Raw genomic sequence first — 6,825 nt, 5'->3', positions numbered from 1 at the left:
AAGCTTATAAAGTTTTCTTTCTGTCTTTGTCTTCCTGTCTTTCTTTTTCTCTCTTGTTTGAGGAAATAGGGATGAAACCCAAAGTTTTGCATATGGTAGGCAAGTACTATCCGAGGCCCTATATCCCCATCAGGATTGTCAATTTTTCCCCCTCACATTTGCTAAGAAAGGAAAACCAAACATAACTCAAGGAAATAGCCTAAGACCAAAGTCGGGAAGAAAAAGCCATCTGTATGAAACCACAATGTAACCTTAACTAAGCCTGGGCAGCTTCCTGTAGGGCCTCACCAGGTAAAAAAAAAGTAAAAATTACCTCAGGAAGCAAATGGCAGGCAGGTTTCAAATCTGCTACAGCTAAATCTTCAAATCCAGGAGCAGCGCTCAGAAGGCGCCAAAGAGCTGAGCGTCCCGCCACATGACCAGTTGGATTAGTTGATGGGGGTTTTGTCCCATCAACAACAGAGACGAATTCTTTGCCACACATAGCCAGCCCAGTGTTCACGATCGGTTTCCCAAGACTTGTTAATTTAGATGTTGATTTCTATTTATACTGACCCATTACACAACACGGTGACTAGCCTTTGGGCTTAGTGCTCAGTACAGAATTTTCAGAATGCTTCACAAATATTTCTTGACATTTGTGACACGAGATGACAAAATATGGAGACACTCAAAAGCGCCACGAGAGCACCGTGTTCCCAAACGCCAACACCTCAGCACTCTAAGTCCCAGCACGAGTCGGAGGTTTCAACAGCCCCAAGAAGCTACATTCCTGCAAGCACACACCAGCCCAGCAAGCAGTCTCCGTCCTCACACTCAAGGTCTCTCGAACAACAGCTTCTCCCTCGCAGTCTATGCTCCAGGGGATGGATCAATCAGGCTCGCACCATCACAGATGACGAAGGACCCAGTCTTCCAGTTTTCACACTCGTACTTTCTCACACTCAAACCTCCTTCACCTGTCTCCGACTCTCTCAGGGTAGCACACACCCCAGAGTCACCCTCACACCCACAGCCTTTCTCCTCGCACTCTGGGTTTTTCCGTCACACACGCAGGGTCTCTCTCACACTTGCTGCCTCGCAGTCTTCTCTCTCACAGTCCCCTCACGCTTAGGGTCTTGCACACTCACAAAACCACCCAGGGTCTCTCCCTCTCTCACACGCGCACGCGCGCTCGTCTTCCTCACACCACCGTCCACCCCGGGCTCCACGCTCCCGGCGTCCTCCTCTAGGGCGCGCCGTCTGTCCCGCGCCCTCCGCCCCACGCGCTTTCCGGCTCGCATCCAGCACGCGGCGACGGCGGCCCCGCAGAGCGTTCGGCCGCACACGAGGCGGCCCGGCCCGGAACCAGCCCCCGGGCCGAGCCGCAGCGAGCCCCCTCACCTCCTCACCCCCGCCAGACAGCTCCCCGTGTCCCGGCGCTGCCAGGATACTCGGTCGCGCCTGCCGCCGCAGCCGCCCAAGCCCCGCCCACGCCACGTCACTCGCACCGGATCGCGACAGCGCGCGCCGCCTTCGAGGACCCGGCTCGGAGCGGGGGCTTCAGGCGGCGTTGCTTCCGGGCACCAGAGCACGCCGGTGCCCGCGGCGGTCCGCGTGCCGTTACAGAGCAGCCTCCAGCAGGCCGCGCCCGGGGCCCCACGCGGACTGTGACTGGGGTCCGGTCACCCTCACCTGGGATGGCCACTCCCGGACTCGGCCCGTAGGGATGCTGCGCCGTTGGAGCTCTAAAAAGTCCCCACGCTCCCCCATCTCCTCCTTGGCCTTTGATGGGGACTGCACACCCAATGGGACCTCAGACAGTTCACAAACACAAAGACCCCTAGACCGCCCATGAAATCCAGGAAGAAATCACACTCAGGACCTGTGCTCTGCCATTCAGTTCAGGCTCACTCCGACCCTGGAAGGCACAGCCACTCTTGCTCCCTTCTTCCTTATCCACCCCAGGGCTTTGTCCTGGTCTGGTCCGACCCTGCTGACATCCCTCTTGGGGGAAGCTGCAGCCTTCTGTCCTTTTCCTCTCCTATCTCCTTTTAGGTTATCCTTTTCTTGAGTAGCGCCGGCGCTCAGGCTAAGACCTGCTTTTAGATTCCACTGGACTCTCTAACCGACCTGTCTGACAGGAATAAATATTCTAAATAGACAGTTGTACTCTCATCTTAGGCTATCATATTAAAAAAAAAAAAAAAATGGACCCCGTACCCAGGAGGTGGTGGTACAAGCCTTTAATCCCATCACTCGGGAGGCAATGACAAGTGGATCTCTGTGAGTTCCAGACCAGCCTGATCTACAGAGTGAGTTCTAGAACAGCCAGAGTTATTATACTTAGAACCCCTTTCTCCAAAAAACGAAAACAAAAACAAACGAACAAAAAAATATATATATATAGACCTCAAGAAATCATTTCCTCCAGGAATTTCCTGGTATGAGAAGAAGCACCCAAAGGAAGAACATACCCCTTGGGGAAAACTTACAACTTGGACAGATGATCTTCAAAGAGACAGGGAATTCACAAGGGACTACACCTAGTTTCCACTTCTTGCTTAAGATTTAAACCTTATCCTGGGGGCAGAAGAGATGGCTCAGTAGTTAAGGGAGAGGGAGGCAATTCGATTCCCAGTACTCATGAGTTAGCTCATAACCACCTGTAACTCCAGTTCTTGGGAATCCTGCAGGCAGGCAGGTGGGCAGGCAGGCAAAAAACATACACACATAAAGTAAAATAAATCTAAAAAAAAAAAAAAATTAGTAGGGCTTAGTGACACCTGCCTTTAATCTGAGCCTGGGGTAGGCCAAGGGGGTTAGATTTCTAAATTCAAGGTTAGCCAAGGTTACACAGACCCTGTCTCAAAACAAAAATAAAGAACAAAAGAATTGAAACACAACAGGCACCAGCAGCAGAGCTGAATGTCTTTAATCCCAGCACTCGGGAGGCAGAGGCAGGCAGATCTCTCTGGGTTCAAGACCAGCCTGATCTACAGAGTGAGTTCCAGAACAGCGGAGGCTACACAAAGAAGCCCTATCTTGGAAAACAAAAGTAAAATAAAAACAACTAAATAAAAAGCCCTATCCTTAAAGCAGAACCTCCAAAGATGGACTGGTGGGGGAGGGGTGTCACTGGGTCTCTTTGTCACTCTTCCCAATGTGGATTTATTCACATTGAATAAATCTGTTTCTCACTATAGATTTGGCTCCATTCATCAGTTAATTGAGTATGTGTGGCTAAATCTAGTTTGTTGGGTAACAAGCTGTACCCAAAAATATGGTACCATGTTCCTGTTGTCCATGTTTCACTACACACAGACTGGACTGCTGCCCAGTCATTTCTTCTAGCCAAGTATCCTGGTCAGACACTCAAACCATTACTCCCATCCACTCAGTTGAAAATGCAGAACATCTAACTTCTTTTTCCAGCCTGCATGCCAATCCCTAGCCAGGTGCCTCAGAATCCAACCTGCAGCACCTGCCGTGCACACACTCCATACCTCACCCAAAATTACTTAAAATCTTATGAGATTAGTGGGTGGGGTTTTTTTTTTTTTTTTGTATGTTTGTTTGTAAATTTTTGTGAAATTCTACAAAGTGTGAAATTTTGTAACTTGATTGGTTTATTAGAATGCAAGATTTGTAATGACTGGGCTGGAGAGATGACTCAAAGGTTAAGAGCACTGGCTGCTCCTCTGGAGGTTCTGAGTTCAATGGAGGCTCACAACCATCTATATTGGAATCTGGTGCCCTTTTCTAGAATGCAGGCAGAACACTGTATATACAATATATAAATAAATCTAGAGGAGAAAAATTTTAAGGACAAAGTCATGTTGAAATATCCAAAGATTATCCGTCTCCAGCCGCCGCAGAGAGAAGAGCTGCCGCCATGTCTGGGCATCTGCAGTGGATGGTCGTTCGTTACTACTCCAGTTTCCTGATCAAGAGGAATAAGCACACCTACAGCACCGAGCTCAATAATCTGGAAGGCCCACAACTCCTTCCGCTAAACAGGCTGTGAGAGTAGAGCCCGCGGCCGACCGCAAAGGGGTAATGGTGGTCATGAAACGCAGATCTGGTCAGCGAAAACCAGCCACATCTTACCTAAGGACCACTATCAACAAGAATGCTCCAGCCTCTCTCAGCACCATCAGGCACATGATCCGAAAGAACAAATGCCGCTCAGATCTATGCATGGCGGCCATCCTCCCGAAGCCAGAAGCCCCTGGTGGTTATGAGGAAACGGACCAGTCCCGCCAAGCGCTCCTGAGCCCTCTCACCCCAAAAGCAATAAAGAGTCCACTGACTTTTTCGACCAAAAAAAAAAAAAAAGAAAAGAAAAAAAAAAAAAAAAGAAAGAAAGAAAGAAAAGAAATACCCAAAGATTATTGACACCTGTAACACATTTCCCTATCACCATGGGGTAGGAGATGCTTCTAAAATACAAATTGGAATAGCTTCAAATCTCCCCTAAAGGGGCTGGAAGGATGGCTCACCAGTTAAGAGTTATGTCTAGTCTCTGAGGGCATCTACATGTACCGTACCCACAATACAGATGCAAATACAAATGCATGATTAAAAATAAAATCAGTATCTAAAAAAAACAAAAAAAAAAAAAAAAAAAAACCCTTCTGCTGGAGAGAGGGCTCAACGTTTAAAAGCACTGGCTGCTCTTCCAGAGGTTCTGAGTTCAATTCCTAGAAACAACATGGAAGCTCACAACCATCTATCATGGGATCTAATGCCCTCTTCTGGTACACACACATACATGCAGACAAAGCATATATAAACAAATCTTTTAAAAGACTCTCCTAGCTAGGCATCAGTGGCGCACACCTTTAGTCCCAACAACTAGGGAGGCAGGGGCAGGCGGATCTCTGGAGTTCAAGGCCAGCCTGGCCTACAGAGCCAGTTCCAGGACAGGCTCCAAAACTACACAGAGAAACCCTATCTCAAGAAAAAAAACAAAAATATAAAAACATAAAAAAACTCTCCTAAAACATTTCCTTTCTCCTCCTGATGAATGAAAATGAGGACATGACCACTCCTAGGTACGGTTGAAAAGGTTTTTATTGTAGATATGAGGGAGGGTACTGCAGAGGCACCTGGAAGACTCCAGATGAACATGGCAGCAGAACAGACCAGGCCATGAGAGGAGGGGGAGGGGGTAGAGCAAGAAGTGGGGGGGGAAGAAGAGAGGGCTAATGGAGGAAGAGAGGAGCTGAGGACTCAGAGGCCAAGAGAATGACCAAAAGAGCACAGAGCCAAAATGGCGGAGTTTATATAGGAGAGAGAAGCTGAGGGAAGGGAAGCAAACTTAGGGGGCTGGAGAGGGTGGGGGGGTGGGGGACGTGTTAAGAAGTGCCAGAACTCTTGATTGGGTAGTAACAGGTTCTGGAAGAGTCTGGCAGCCAGCATCCAATGCCAATAGGTACCTCAGTTAGCCATTTGTCCCACGTATTGTTGAGACTTAACACCTACAAGCTTATATGATGACAGTCCTTCAGGAACCCTTGTTGGTGCCACCCCTTTTGCATCCTCTGCTTAAAAAAAATCCGTGAAAGGTCTCTGATGCAAGAGGGCCTGAGGTGGATCTTTGGGTGTATGGAGTTCATTAACAGAGCTGTTAACACCATGGAGAACACAGACAAGACAGACAACAGCATGGCAGGGGCTCTGAGGAGAGTTCAGGCTCCAGCACCAAGAGCATGGTACAGTGTCTAAAGACAGGAAATCAATAGGTCGTCTCTTATATCACTCTGAGGATGAGGGAGGTTTCCCAGCACAATCCTGCAGCCAGACCCTCTGATTCCCAGGCAAAGGCAAGATAGGGGGCGGGGAGCAGGCCACCAATACTCCTTTGATGTAAGCTCCCTATCCCATAAGAGAAACAGACAAGGTATCAGGACAATACCTATCAGTATTGCAGGGCGGGGAGGGCAATAAATACTGCAGCCTGGACAGCAGCTGGATTCCCTTACACCTTACACACCTCTGGAAGCATAAGTGAATCTGCAAATATTTAGGTCAGTTGATCTTGATCCTTTACCTCTAGAATCAGTTTCCCCAGCCTGTCCAACTCAAAGCTCTGGTCCTTCCATTTAGTGACAGCCACCCATTTGTCCTTGCAATAGTTACATAGAGGAACCTGCTGGCTTGCATCCAGATCTCTGGCTTTGCTGTCTCACATTCACATATAAAACTCTTCAACTGAAGGCTCACTCTGTATAAGACACAGGATCAGATATTTTCCAGCATCAGCATTCTTGTTCCACAGGAGCATCCCTGTACCATATATTTGTCTTCAATCAGGTAAGGAAGCTGGAGGATCAGGAAGGTCAAAAGGTCAAAAGAAAATTTGCTGATCCTGATAGATTTCCTTTTGCATCTCTGAAGTTCCGGCCCCAGTAAGGCTAAAATAAGAGTTGGAAAGAACAGACTACAGGTCATCATAAAAGATGGCATGGGTGGAGCTGTGGGTAGGGGTCAAGCAGAGTAGGACCTGGAGTGAGGCTTGTTTTTCATGTTATCAACCTTTCACTTAGACCAGTGCACAGCTGGGTTTGGACATCCTTAACTCATTCCCCCTTTTTTTAACCAACCCTTCCTTCCAGGTCTGGCTAACACTACTTTCATTATACCCGGAACAGTGCGGCTTAGATCGCCCTCTAGTGGCCATAGAGTATATCAGCAGCCTGACCAACTCAATTGGGAAACTGGTATGGGAACTAGCCATCTTCAGTGGCCCCAAGCTCTATGCAACAAAGTTCAGGCGGGGGGGGGGGGGGGGGGATTCCTCTGCATGCTTCCCTATCTCAGACACTCCCTTCTGTCCGTCCA

General features: G+C 48.5%; 1 pseudogene; it reads left to right on the top strand.

Annotated features, from left to right (window-relative positions):
* Positions 1-3,874: 3,874 nt before the first annotated feature.
* On the top strand, positions 3,875-4,255 carry LOC127214080 (60S ribosomal protein L28-like; annotated as a pseudogene).
* The last annotated feature ends 2,570 nt before the right edge of the window (positions 4,256-6,825 follow it).

The sequence above is a fragment of the Phodopus roborovskii genome, unplaced genomic scaffold, assembly GCF_943737965.1.
Source record: "Phodopus roborovskii unplaced genomic scaffold, PHOROB, whole genome shotgun sequence".
NCBI classification, from domain to species: domain Eukaryota; kingdom Metazoa; phylum Chordata; class Mammalia; order Rodentia; family Cricetidae; genus Phodopus; species Phodopus roborovskii.
Note: the sequence above shows the minus strand (reverse complement) of the source record. Positions and strands in the feature narration are given on the sequence as shown.